Here is a 13060-nt window from a genome sequence, read left to right as displayed (position 1 = left end):
TGAGCGGAGATGTACCCCCGGCGCCGCGTAAGGCAGAGCTGGTTTTTGGGAGGGTGGCAGCGCCGGTGTCGGTCGGCGAAGCCTCTTTTCCTGCCGCCGCTGCCTCCGCTGCTATTGCCGGCCATAAACAAATTACGTGTATTTAACAAGTTAATGTCAGGCGGGCTGCGAGGCGCTGGTAGGTGTGTGCCTGGTGACATCAGCTGGCGAGCAGCCTGGCAGCAGCGCGGCACAGGCAGGGAGCAGGCAGGGAGCCGAGGGTGTGTTGCCTCTGAGCTGGGTATTCTGGCAAGGTGGAGAGCTGGTCTGTTTGGCAGGACCTTCCCATCTGGGATCCATCTGTGTTTCCCTGGAATCGGACAGGCGGCTCCAGGCAGTGAGAAATCGCAGATGTGCGGGACCTGACACATGTCCAGCTAATGAAAGGAGAAGGCAGGCTGGGCTCCGGCTGCGCTCGAAGATCACGAGCCGAGGAGGAGGAGGAGGAAGAGCGCTTTTCTTTCTGTTTCAAAGAAACTAGGTGTATTCAACAGCAGCTGGATCCTTGCAACCTCGCCGGGTTAGGGTAAGCGATAGCCGGGTTTATTTTTGAACAGCGCTGCGTTAGGCTCAGCTCATCCAGGGGATGCTCGGGGGGGATGCTCAGCCCTTGTGCCGCCGGCAAGGTTTGAGGAGCGACGTGTGTTTTGCCGGCGGGCTGGGGGGACCCTCAACCTTGGGAGCAGGTAGAGGGAGAGGGGTGGGAGCGGCGGCGGCCGCAGCGCTTTGCCTGCCTCGCTCCTCTGCAGTGGCTGTGCTGGGGAAAACTTCAATAGCCGAGCGGCTGCAAGCGAGGATTCTGCAGCTGAAAAAACACTAAACTCTCTCTGAGGAGAGCTGCGGTACAGCTTGTTCCGTGTTGCTATGGAATGGTTATTATTTTTTTTTTTTCCTACCCCCCCCCAACCCCTCCTCCGTGAGCAGAGGGCTGGGATTCAGCGTTTTCTGGGGAAATGGCAAAGCAGGAAGGGTTTTGTGTGTTTTAGCAGAATGTGGGTTTTTTTGCTGTGCCCAGCCTCACTCTGGTTTCTGCATGCTGGTATTGAAGCTCGGAGAGGGGGGGGTAAATCTGCAGAGGTGGATTTCTTCCATTGGCTCCCAAATTTCCTTAATTTTCCCCGTGTTTTCAGGGCTTCTCTGCATTGTGGCAGAGGCTGCTCCCTTTTTGTCTTTGCGCTCCTTGAGCAGCAACTGATGCTCCCAGCATCTAAATCTCACGGATCAATTTTGTGATACCAGCACAGACCTCCCCCTGTATATTTTCACGTCGGGCTGCAGACTGCTGTATTTTCTGTTTTTCTCTTGTAATCCCTGGATCCTGTGTATTTAGTTTAAACCTGCTCTTTTCCCCCCCTCCCTGTCTTTTGGGAAGGTTCAGCAGTTGAAATTGCTCCTCCAACCCTCTGTGTAGCTTCTTGTAAAGATACTTCTGTTCCATGTTTGCTGAGCTGCTGCCCCAGGGCGTACTCCCCAAAATATTACCAGCTTTTTCTCCCTCCTGCAGCACTCAGCTCCCGTGCAGCAATACTCCCAGTCCCTTTTATGTGCTGGAGAAATCCTTCCCCGCCACGGGAGATGCACCAAAATCAGCACTCAAAGTTTGGGGAGCTGAAATGTGGCTGAGCATCGCTTGCTGTCAGGCTGGAAAAAGAGAAAACATTTGCTAGGCTGTCTGGTGCAGGATGATTCCCGTTGGTGTTGCTTTGTCCAGGTTAGTTTTTAAGTGTGCCAGATGACAGGGTTTCCCAGGGGAGAGCCTGGCCAGGTTCCCTGGCTGGGTGCATGGGCTGCAGCTCTGTGCTCAGCCACTCTGTGGGCCACCTTAACATTTTTCTTCTCCTGCAGCATGCAAGCATTTGGGTATAGGCTTTAAAAATAAAACTAACATATATATATATATATATATAAAATCTGCTTCTGCAGACACAAGAAACACCTCCTGTGTGTCCCTTGCTGTCCCCAGAGAGGAGGCAGAAGGAGCATGTGCTGCCCAGCGCTCTTCAACTTCAGCGTCTCAAAGTGCACCAGCACAAAGGAGGTAGAAACCCAAAAAGTGTCCAGCAAAGCCAGACAAGAGTGTGATGATACCTAAAAGCAAAGGGCTGTGCTCCTCTGCTGCAGCTCTCCTGGAGGCTTCCCGAATTTGTGGAGGCAGTGCAGCATGTTGGAGCATCTGCTCCTGTGGTCTCCTTGCAGGGCTCTGATGAAGTTTCGCCGGCATCAGGGCAGCGCGTTTGGCCATTAAACAACTCCTTTGCTGAAGTCTTGCTCAAGCCCTGCAGGAAACTTTGTTTTTTGTTTGTTTTTTTTTTCTCAGGTTCCTTCATTTTTGGAAAGGATTTGGGGTGCCTGACGAGCTGTGTGCTTAGGTGGGAGAGGTGATTGTGTTTTGGGAAAGAGGGAGGCCGGAAACTCGGCGGCCAGTCGTAATAATTTTATAGAAATGGTATAGGACATCCAAGTGAAGGCACCTTGTTTTTTCACAGTTGTCTGCTGGATGACATGATTTTCGCTATTAATGTGGAAAAGATGTTTAGTCTGATTTTTTTTGGAACTACCTGGGCTTCATCTAAATGACTGTGTGTCCTCCTCAGCCAGGGAACCCTACCCCAGCACATCCAGCAGTTAGAGAAACGCACAGATAACGCAAAACTAAGAGACTCCAGTATAAGAAACAAGGAAAAAGGGGTAAAGCAAAGGCAGTTTGAGCAAATACTGCCAACAGGAAAGTGCAGTTAAGCCAAGGGAAGGATTTGAAAGGTTTGAGGAAGGAGCAGAATTGCTAAAGGCAGGGAGAATAAATCGTTAATCTGAGAACTCTATTACACAGGGAATGCCCCAAGGAAAAGAGCAGAAACTCCATTTAATAGTGAAAAGGCCAAACCAGTGCTGCCAAGTCGGGCTCTGCTCTGCCCAGGGACTGGAGCCACAGCCCCTGCTTACTTCCAAGATGCTGCTATTTTTGCAACTTGCATCTGCTGGTGTTGCAGAGGCTTGTTCAAACCCGCCAGAGCTGTGAAACCAAGGGAGCTTTTCTCACGTGAACCCTGGGTCAGGCTCTTGGGTTTGGTTTTCCTTTTGTCTTATTCCTCTTGGTCTTACAGGAGCAGTGTCCCTGAGAGAGAAGGGTTTCTCTTAATGTTGCCTCATCTGTCCTGCCGAGTGTGAGTCCCAGGTTATTTTACTGCTGCTTTACAGAGCTTTGTCACGTGTCACCCATGGTGGATTTTGGCTCGTTGAGGTTATCACTGGTTTGACAGGTTTGTGTGGTTTGACTGAGTTTTCAAGGCAACCAGCTCTTTGGTCCTCAAACTGACCCATAAATGCAGTAAGCACCAGCAGCATTTAGCAGGAGGCAGCGCTCTCCCACGGTTATGGAATGGGATGGGTGAGCCAGGTGGCCTCTTGTTTTTTCCAGCTCTGTTTTTTTTAAGGTTTGGACAAAAAACAAGATTTGTTTGATGGGTATGTGTGATGTTTATAGTATAGCTGGAGAGCTGAATACAGTGATTTGAGGATTTGGGCATATGCAGCAAATTTAAGGCAATGCTGGCTAGTTCTTACGTCTGAGCAGGAGATGGTCGTAATGTGTTGCCTGTTGGGTTTTTTCCTGTTATAAGAGCTGGCTTATCCATACTTGTTCTGGGCTGGACTGTAAGCTTGCCTTTATTTAGTGACTGTTTCCATATCTGATTGCTTGTTAGGAGCTAGGTATGAAATGTGTTTCGACAGACACTCCAGAGCAGTCCCTGGGGGCAGCGTCACTGCAGGTCTCTGGGAGCCCGTTCAACTTTTATTTTAACGATGGAGACTGTCTTAATTCATGCAGCGTTCGGGGAACGGCTGGAAAAACCTTTGTTTGGAGCAGGAGCAGCAGCCAGGAAGAGCTGGTGAGCGATGGTCCCACAGTTAAAGTGCAGCATGGAGAGGCTTGGGTTCAGTGCCTGGGTCTGCAAGCAATTTTCTGAGGCAGGACCTTGACCTTAGCACCGCTTTGTGTGTCAGCAGCTTATGTCCGACAGGACAATAGCGATTTCAGAGGTTTCAAAGCATTTTAAAGTGTAACTATCATGCCTTTTATTGGGCTGGGCAGTGGCATTTTCGTAAGCCAAGCTTAAGGTTTCAGAATAATGCGTATTGAATTTCCTTGGCGCGCTCCTGGCCGCAGGATCCCCGTCTCTCGTGGCCACAGCAGGGCTTGTGCTGTGGGAGGAGGACAGTCACAGGTGGCCAGAAGACCACTGAGAAGAGCCAAGACTTGCAGATGTGCTGCTCGGTTACTCCCTGGTCCTACAGAAACAACAAAACCAGGAGCCAGTTTTTTTCCTTGCAGCAACAGGACGCCACAGCCCGCCGGTGGGATGCTGCTGCGTAACCACCCCTTCCGAAGACATCTCTTTCACCGGAAAAAAAACAAACAAACAAAACAAAAAGAGACAAAACCGAGAAAGCCCCAAAAGCATTGAGAGGAGGAGGAGGAGGAGGAGGAGGAAGGCCATGCTGCAGCCCCGGAACAGTCAGACCTGTTGCTGCCCGGCGGGCCGTGGATGCGGGCGGGGCGGTGTCGCTCGGGATGCTGCGGGGGGAGCGGGGCATTGTGCGGGAACAGATGTGCGGGCGCTGCCGCCGCGTGCCGGCCCGGAGCCGCTGCTCCCAGCGCCAGGTGCAGCCATTGTTCCCGCTGGTCCCTATTCATCCGCCCTCGGCTGCCGCTCCCGCATTGTTCCTCCAGGAAATTAGCATTAAAAACCCATCCGAAACCCCCACGTCCCTCAACTGCAGGTGACTGTTATTGGCCCCAGCTGCCACCCTTGTGCTTGATTACTTCCATATGGGGTTGTGGCAAGGAGTAGGATCCACTTATTGATTTTTTTTTTTAATTTTTTTTTTAATATATATTTTTCCCCCCTTTTTTATTCCCCCCTACACACCCCACACAGACACTTCAGCTCTTGCAAGGAACAAAACCCTGAAATCTGTTAAGCCCCCGATAGGCTCCAGTTGCTGTTACAACTGGGATGAACATTTTACAGGCAAAGCTAATTACACCCTCCCTCTGCTTTCTTCCTTTCTTCATACCCCACCCCATAAATGTAAAATAACCAGAGGGCAATTGGTAGTAAATTAAATCTTTGCAGTGTCCTCAGAGGAGGTTTCCTTGCTAGCAGGAAGAAGTCTGCCGGGCTTTAGATGTTTGGGTTTGTTTTTTTTTTTTACTAGAAAATGGGAAACTGGCATGTTGCTGTGGCACACCTATTAAAGGGACACACAGATCCCAACCTGCGTCTGGATAGAAAAGGAAAAAATAATTGAACAAGTGGGCTGTTAATTTGTGAGTGTTGTCAGCTGTTGAGAGGAGCCAGAGAGAAACTGGGTGCCAACTGAGGCTACAAAATTCTAGGAACGATGTGATTTTTCGCCTGGTGTGATTTGTCTGCAGGGCAGCAGGTTCCATGAAACCCCAAAATATTTTGTGGGGTACTCTGGCAGAGTGCCATGGAGCAGTCTGGGTTTGCCTCGAGGCGAGAAATGCTGCAGTTGGTAAGAGGAGAGAGGGAGGGAGGGAGAGAAGCATCTCTGGGTGCCCTACCTAGGACTTGGAAATGAGCCTGCCCTGCAGGTGGGTCGTGTCCTGTGACGTGGGGACCAGCCCATGCAGCCCTGACCTACTTTGTGCCAGGCAGGGATGGAGGAGAGTGGCATTGGGCAGAGCCTCCCTCCGTGCTCCTGCCCAAAGAGCTTGGGTGGCAAAGCCCTGTGCGGGTCTGGAGGGCGCGTGGTCGCAGTGCACAGCTCTGTGGAGAAACGTTGTGCTTCCCTTGTGGAACGCTGGGCCCCCCAAAATGAGTTTGGGTATGGTGACAAGGGTTGTTCTGGTGGCTCCTGACAGAGGAGCTTGTGGGGGGATGATGGTCCTTGGAGCTACTTGACTGAGGTGTTGCCTGCTGCTGTCTGGGCCTCAGCAGGCTGCTGAAGGTGAAGCCCATCAAAACCCCCCAAGCCTCAGCTGTTACAGCTTGTGAGGCTGTTCCACAGGGCTGTTCCAGTGGGTTTTGTGTCTTAGCATTCTTGATGGTCCCTCAGCAGCCACTTCCATGGGATCTGTCTTGTTCCTTCTGGTAATGCACTGGGAAGTCCCAGGCAGCACGTGCTGAGAGCTGCAGGGCACTCTGGTGTGACAGAGGTGCTGCAGTGTCCCACTGTGGTACAGATACACATAAGCAAACCTCTAGGTAGAAATGATCCTAGATGTGCTCATCTGTCCTCAGAGCAAGACATGGCAGACACAGTCAGAATGGAAATGACTTTTTATTCGGCAACTGCAACCCCTTTTGGGCAGAGTCCCTCTGGCTGGTCTGGAAGTAGGCACTGAAGTGAGTCTTTGCTCAGGTCTTTGGGGTTGGTTGACCTCTGTGTTGTGAATGTGAACTCACAGATGGGGAATGGACTTGTCCTGAGACTGTCTCTCAGCATGGGTCCTCTGGCATTTGCCAGGTTGGCCCCTACCGTGAGCTCCCTCCTCTCTTTTACAAGTGGGACCTGCCAGTGTGGTTTGTGAGGATTAAGAATAAAAACTCTGGTTGCTGTCTGAGAAGATGTGTTTAGCTGAAGTACTTGGCTTATTTACTGCACACACTTCCTTCCTGATACAGAGCTCTCCTGGCTTGGCTGCCCAGTGTGGACCACCCAGATCTGCCTGGGAAGTATCCGTGCAGGTGCAGCCAGGAAGGCTGTGCACTTCTCAAAAGGTCTGGTTCTTGGGGGTGCTGTGCAGTGTGGGGAGAGCCACAGGTCAGTCGGGTCAGAAGGTGGGTGAAGGTAGCAAGGCAGCCTAATGGAATATCTTGCACGATTTTCCTCAGACTTGGTTTAGACCCTTCAAAGTCAAATCTCAAACTTAGGGGGTTTCTTCTCCCTAATTAAATTAACAGACCATATGGTGTTTACTGTGAGCGCCTGCAATATGGAAGGAGCTACCTCCTGGATCACTTTCTTTTTTCAAAAGCTGCTGCTTTACCTGATGTCACTGTTCTGAAATGTTCTTTTCAGCAGCGGGCGCGAGGGGTTATTTCTGCCACCTCACTGCTGTTGGTGTCACCTTCTGATCCCGGGGCTGAGCTGTATCATAACCTGTTTCTGCAGCCTTCTTTGTCTTTTCCTGGCTTTTGGAATGTCATTTTGCTGCTTGGTGGGGAGTGTGCACAGGTCAGGGCTTTTTTTTTTTTTCATGCTTTTTCACATGCAGATAATGATTCTTGTTCTTGTGTTTGAGGAGCATAGAAAACAACTCGGGGTGAGTGTTTTTGAGGGGGTAGTGGTATTTTTTCTAGCGACTACTACTGATTTTTTTTCTTTGAGGGTAATGTGACCATCTCAGGAACGTGTGAAACTGAAAGTTTTGTAGAGTTTTGTTCTTTATTACTGGTCTATTTTTAAAGAAAGAAGTTACTTCGCATGTGCTGCTTTTATCTTCACATGAAATCTGGAGGAGGAAATTAAGACCTTGAGGAAGAAAACCATTGGTTTATTATCAGACCCCTGCATTTAACTGAACAGGAAATAGGGTGAGAATCTCTAAACCTGTAAGAGAAATCAAGGAATGGAAAGTGTCAGATTTTGCTGTCTGTTTTGAGCTGCTCTCACTCCTTTAGCTGGGTTTTTTGGTAAGCAGCATTCTCGTGAGTGGACTTGCTGTGAACTCATCCTGTACCTCTCCAATGATGTAACTTAACCTCTCTCTGCGATTTTTAACTTGTTGATGCATCTTTTCTTTAGGGGCTTGGTGACCCTTCATCTTCAACCAGGCTCAGCTTGTTCTGGGGTGTCTGAGCTCCCAGGAACAGATCCATTTGTGTCCTCTGAAAACCCCCTGCCACATTAGCATATTCCTGTAACGTATGCTCAAAGGGTGTTTCTTTGCAGAGAAGCCTCTCTAAAGATAGCATCGTGAAGTTCTGTGTTGTCAACCAGGGACACTTGATCTAAAAAACAACATTTGATACACAGACAAGGTTTGCAAGTGCCATCTGGATTCTAGGAGATGAGCTAGGTTGTCTCTGTTTTGCATACACTCACCAGGAAAAAAAAAGTGGGTGCAGGCAGATTAATTCTTTAGGATAACCTGAGCAGAACTGTTCAGTCCACATGAATGTCCTCAGTGACATGAGACACTGGTGTAATCCCACACCACTGGGTATCATGTGCCTGTGGACCTGCTTAAGGTGCTGGAAATAATTCTGTAGTTTAGTGGTATATTATTGAAACCCAGGTGGAATCAATTTAAATTCTCTGGGGCCAGAAATACTTTAATCTCTTTATCAAGCAAACTGCAGGGCAGAACCAGCAAATGGTGCAAAGCCCCGCAGAAGTGGGCATCTTTTGAGGGAGGTGGGATGCAGAGAACGCAGATGTCTTTGTCTGGCTTCAGTTCTGTGTGGTGGAGAGTCTGTCCCCAAACCCATGCCAGCACTGAGAGAAGCCTGAACACCATGAACATCCAATGCAGTCCTGGGCTGAGCAGCAAACTCAGCGTCCACATCTTCCCAGGGACATGTAGCTTATAAAATGTATTTTCCTTCAGGGTCTATTTCTTGATTTTTCTAGTTATCCTCTCGCATGCAAATCTAATTTGCCTAATGGGCTGGTGAGTGTAATTGGAAGGCAGCCTGCACTTACACGATAGTGAAAAGTCTCACCTGTGCCCAAGCACAGATGGGGCTCTGCCTCACTGCTGCATCATTAGAGGAAATTTATAGGCACTGTGTCACAAGCTTTGCTGTGACCAGAGGAGGAAAACAGCAGTTTCAGACAAACTTGGGGCTTTGGTGGGGTTTTTCATTCCCTGGTCTTGCAATTTTGGTGGTTGAGCTTTTTGGTTAACCTAATTTTTGTCTTTCCCCTGTGCTCCAGTTGATGGGGGGCAGGTTAATGCGAGTTACTGGTAACTAGCTGAGGACAACCCTAAGAATGACAAGTTGGAAAAGTCTTGTCTGCTTGTCCCACTGCTGTGTTGCAGTGGGATGGTTTGAAAGCAAGCACAGCAGCAGCTGAGCCAACCTTCCCTCTGCGGTCCCTGTGGATCACTGGATCTCCAGAGCTTATCCATGGAAAATCTCCACCTCCACTGCCCACAGGAGGGAGGGGAGGGAGGCACAGCAGAGTCTGTTGCTGCTGTGTGTCCATCTCTGCTGGGGGTGTTCACTGAACAGACCAAGAAGCTGTGGCTGCCCCCTCCCTGGAAGTGTCCCAGGCCAGGTTGGACAGGGCTCAGAGCAACCTGGGCTAGTGGAAGGTGTCCCTGCCCATGACAGGGGGGTGGAATGAGATGAGCTTTAAAGTCCCTTCCAGCCCAAACTGGTGATTCTAAGCAGTGAGCTTTAACATCTGTCCTGTCTGTGCTGGCCTGTGGTGCTACAGGTGTGTAGAGGCCCCTCTGCATCATCGAGCTCCTACACCCCTCCAAAACCCACCCCTAAAAGTGTTCTTCCTGTGCTTCCAGCCCTGTGGGACGGTGGAAAACTTTCCACATGCGGGCCAGGTTTGGAGAGAAGAGGAAGAGCAATTTGTGTGGTGGCGTGAGGAGCGTTTTTAAGAGGCAGAATTGTCGTCTTGGCAGGGCTCCTGTGTGTGCCATCGATCGGGAGGGACTGTGAGCTGGGCAGCAGTTAGTGCTCTTAGCGCCCAAGTGAATGAAGTGTGCTCTCCACAGAGCTGTTGGGAGTTAGGGAGTGATTAGTGAGCCTTGGCTGCCTCAGGAGCATTGACAGGGCAGTGAGACAGGTGTTGGTGTGTGCAGCACTGCCAGCACAGTGCCAGGGCTGATGTGGGAAAGCCACTGTAGCTGTGGGGTGAGGGACACTTGTCACAGAATCCCAGAGTGGGTCAGGTTAGAAGGGACCACACTGGGGTATCTGGTCCCACCTCCCTGCTCCAGCAGGGTCACCCCAGAGCACATGGCACAGGATTGTGTCCAGAGGGTTCTGGAATATCTCCAGTGAGGAGTCTCCACACCGTCTCTGGTCTCTGTTCAGAGCTCAGTCACTGCCCAGCAAAGAGGTTCTTCCTCATGTCCAGGTGGAGCTTTCTGGGCATCAGTTCCTGCCCGTTCCTCCTGTGCCATTGCTGGGCCCCCCGAGCAGAGCCTGGTCCATCCTCTGCCCCCTCCTGCAGACACTGACAGACATGGACATTGGGAAGTTGTAAATAATGGAGATGGAAAGGACTTTTCCAAATCTCTTCCAAGTTTCTCCTTGATTTCTTGGATGAACTGCCCAGTTTTGGGTAAAGTCTGGTGGCACTCCAGCCCTGGAGCTGGCTGGCAGTGAGGGAGCTCCTGCTCTGCAGCCTCCATCCAGAGAAGGGAGACTTCCTCTTGGACTCTGCTTTATATTTGGAAAAGAGACCAAATGATATGACTTCAGGGACCCAAGGGGGATGTTTTTCTGTATCCTTCCTTGATTGCTTCATACTGGGATTGTGGTAGAACTTGGTTAGTGGTTTGTTTTGCGTTGGATTTACTTTTTGTTTTGTTTTTGCAAAAATGACCCTTGTTTTCATCTAAACTGGCCCTTCTGCCTGGGAGCTTCTGGACTGCTTCCTTCTCCAGATGGTCAGGACTTGTACCTGTTCTGTGCTTAACAAACAGTTTTGGGGTTTTTTTCTAGTTTAATTTAGGCTTTTTTAATAGTTTTGGGTGTCCTTGGTGTTATTTGTGCTTCTCTGCGGTCATGCTGGCTGTTATGGATTAAATGTGGTTTTCTGTCTTGAGATTTTCTCACTTCTTTAAGGAATGACTTTGCTTTTTTTAATTGACATTATTTACAGTTACTGGTAGTGGTGCTTTGGGTCTGCCTTGTATGCAGAGACTTTTTTATCCCAGTTCCTGTATTACTCACTTGGAGTACTCTCTGCTCACTGAATACCCTCACCCACAGACCCCAGATCTGCTGGTTCTCATTAGCTCCAGATCCCCTTGTGCTCAGCAGCATTCATGGTGCTCTTGAGAAATCCAGATTTGCTCAGTACTGGGTATTTTTCAAGGTCAGTGGTGGTTTTTAAGGTTGATTTATAGTGGTGGGAACCAAATCATCAAGCAGCAGAGCTTGGAGGATGGAGGACCGTGAGAGGGATGTATCTTAAATAGTTGTTTTAAAGCTTCTGACTTAAACCTCCTCTATACATCTTTAATAACCACGTTTTAAGTTTTTAATATTCAGTTACTGGATAACTTAAAGGGGAATTTGTGGTTGGTTTGAAATCATCCTTTATTTTAAAAGATTTAATGATTTTCAGGCTGTTCTCCTTTTCCCTGCATTGTCTGAACTTCTGAGGTGCTCTGGGCTGGCTCTGCCCTACGTAGGATTCCTGGAGTGTGTCTGTACTCACCTCTGGAGTAGTGCAGGGAATGAGGACCTGTCCAGGTCATGGACAATATCCATGTTTGTTGCTCCCAGCGAGGCAGGTGAGGCAGGATCACTGTGAAGGTCCAGTCTGATCTCAAGGATACCCAGGGAAAAGAACAAGCTTGCACAGACAAGGGCTGTCTCTGCTGAAGGAGACTTGTGTTTTCCTCTTGCTCCTGTGGCTGAAGGATTTCTGGGTTCTCTGATGACACAAAACTTGAGTAAACCGTGCTGTCCTCCTAACAATCTGTGGGAGCTTCTGTACAGACAAACAACCCTTACATATCCCTGTAGGAACTGGTGCTGTGTGTGGCCAAACGGATTCCCAGCAGCAAAAAAGGAGCAGAGGGGCAGGGGTGGGCAGGACCCAAAGTCCCAGGAGTGTGGGGTTGGGGTCTGAGCTCTCCTGGCACTGCAGCACGGGCATCACAACATCCTCAGCTGCTTGGGGTTAAAAATGCATTAGGAGGTGCAATGGACTCTGCTTGATGTGATGCTTTTCTCTCAAACTCCTGAAGTGGTTGCCCCTGGAGAGGGATTCATCCTGCAGTGAGCAGAGTAGGATGCTGGTGGGAAGCCTTGAAGGAAAGGAGCTCACAGCGCTGATCCAGAATCGGCATCTTTCTCAGCATCTTCTGAAAGTTTCCTCCTCTTCCACGACTTTACTTTTCCTACTGAAACTACGAGCTGGGATGTAGAACACCAGGCGGTGAAAAAGAAGGGTGGCTCGCTCGGTGTCTCAGAACAAACCATCACTGCTGGTTTTCCCCAGCTCCCAGGGCTGCACCAGGCTCACAGCAGGACCCAGCAAAAATCCCCTGGGCAGGGTGTGTCCTGGGGAAGCCATGGGAATGCTGGGCCTGCAGTGCTCACCTGGGTGTTTTGGAGGAGGGCAGTGCTGCAGTGTTGGAGCTGTGGCCTGGCTGCGTGTGCAGCTCCAGCGATGCTGCAGCGCTGCTCCTGCTGGAATGTGCCCTTTGCAGATTGCCCTTCACTCAACTCTTCTGTGAAAGGATAAAGTGAGGCAGTGAGGAGGCTCGGGGTCCCAGGCTCTCAGGTGGAGTTACTGGGGTGGTGGTGAGATGAATTTGTGGCTTAAATCTCTTCTACCAAGGTCTTGCTGGTGGATTTGAAGCAGCAAGCGCTGCTCGTGCCCCTCTAACTGCAGCATCCGTACGAGAGACTTGTGCAGGAGAAGCTGCACAGCAGCCAGATTCCTCTGGGAATGCTTCCCTTGGGTGAGACAACCCTGTAGCCTCCCCAAGGCTCCTCCAGAACCTCTCCTGTGACCAGAGAAGCCCAGCCAGGGCTGCAGTGCTGGTGGCCCCATGTTGGCTCCTCCATGGGGAGCTGTGGTGGTTTCCTGGGTCATTCCAAGGAGCCTGGCCAGCAGCTCCGCATTTCCAAAGCCCCTTTAAGTGAGTGGATGCATTCCTATTACCATTCTGAGCTGTGGGGAGCCCCTTGGAGCTAATTAGTAATTAGAGGATGCCAATTAACCACAGCTCCCCGGGCTCTGCCACCGCTTTGCTGGTACTGCTGGGTTGAAGAGAGAGGGAACAAAATGGAGCCCAGTGGGAATGTGTTTCATCTGGAGAGCAGGAGAAGGGTGGAGCTGC

At 50.2% G+C, this 13060-nt stretch overlaps 1 protein-coding gene across 1 annotated transcript in view; it reads left to right on the top strand.

Annotated features, from left to right (window-relative positions):
* The first annotated feature begins 227 nt into the window (after window positions 1–227).
* The window catches only part of CBFA2T2 (CBFA2/RUNX1 partner transcriptional co-repressor 2), a 37809-nt gene continuing 24976 nt past the window's right edge, over window positions 228–13060 (top strand). The window contains exon 1 of the mRNA XM_018085689.2: window positions 228–565. The gene's annotated coding sequence lies outside the window, so the exon portion shown is untranslated. The remainder of the gene's footprint in view (window positions 566–13060) is intronic.

Source organism: Manacus vitellinus, unplaced genomic scaffold (genome assembly GCF_001715985.3).
Source record: "Manacus vitellinus isolate BGI_N305 unplaced genomic scaffold, ASM171598v3 scaffold_85_pilon, whole genome shotgun sequence".
Taxonomy (NCBI): Eukaryota; Metazoa; Chordata; class Aves; order Passeriformes; family Pipridae; genus Manacus; species Manacus vitellinus.
The sequence above is the reverse complement of the archived record's forward strand: the minus strand, read 5'-3'. Positions and strand labels throughout refer to the sequence as shown.